Source organism: Aplysia californica, unplaced genomic scaffold (genome assembly GCF_000002075.1).
Source record: "Aplysia californica isolate F4 #8 unplaced genomic scaffold, AplCal3.0 scaffold00434, whole genome shotgun sequence".
NCBI lineage: Eukaryota > Metazoa > Mollusca > Gastropoda > Aplysiida > Aplysiidae > Aplysia > Aplysia californica.
The window spans coordinates 445,188-445,932 of record NW_004797704.1 but is presented as its reverse complement, the minus strand read 5'-3'; positions in this window follow the sequence as shown (position 1 = coordinate 445,932).

Genomic DNA, 745 nt, shown 5'->3' with positions numbered 1-745 from the left:
AGATAAGATAAGATAAGATAAGATAAGATAAGGTAAGATAAGATAAGATAAGATAAGATAAAATATGATAAGATAAGATAAGATAATACTTTATTGTTCTTGTGAAGTATTTTGTGTGGCTGTGAAGGAAGGGTAAGAGCACAAACATTTTGGATATACATGGAGTTTGAATTGGGATCTTGCATTTATAAAAGCATTTTAATTTGAACAGAAAGAGAAAGCTGACAATAAATAATACTACATGTAGGGATTTGTCACAGCTTTTGAAAGTTACGTAAAAGACATATTCGTATAGAATATCAAGTGCATAGATTTTAACAAATCCGTAGTAGTACATTAACGTTCACTTCGACAGCAGCCTTACCGCAGATTTTGGGACATTTCTATTCTTTCGTGTAAAAAAAAAAAATCAAACTTTTGATATACGGTGACGTTATACAACATGTACCCTACCCTCGCACCCAAGTCAGAAATCAAAGTCAAGCAAAAGTGGTCAAATATTTGATCTTCTAAAAAGCTGTTCTTTCTTTAACCCTTCCAGAGATGAATGATTTTAACCCGTTCACCAAACAATGGTTATAATCCTTCCAAGGAAAGAGCATTAAGCCATCTTTCTGCTGAAAGCAACAACTGCCAGTAGAATTGAGACGTTCAAACACTCGTCGCGAAAAAATGGTTTTAGCACTTGAAATGAAAAATTCAATGGACATTGACTACAGCACTTAACGGGAAAAACGTTTTGACG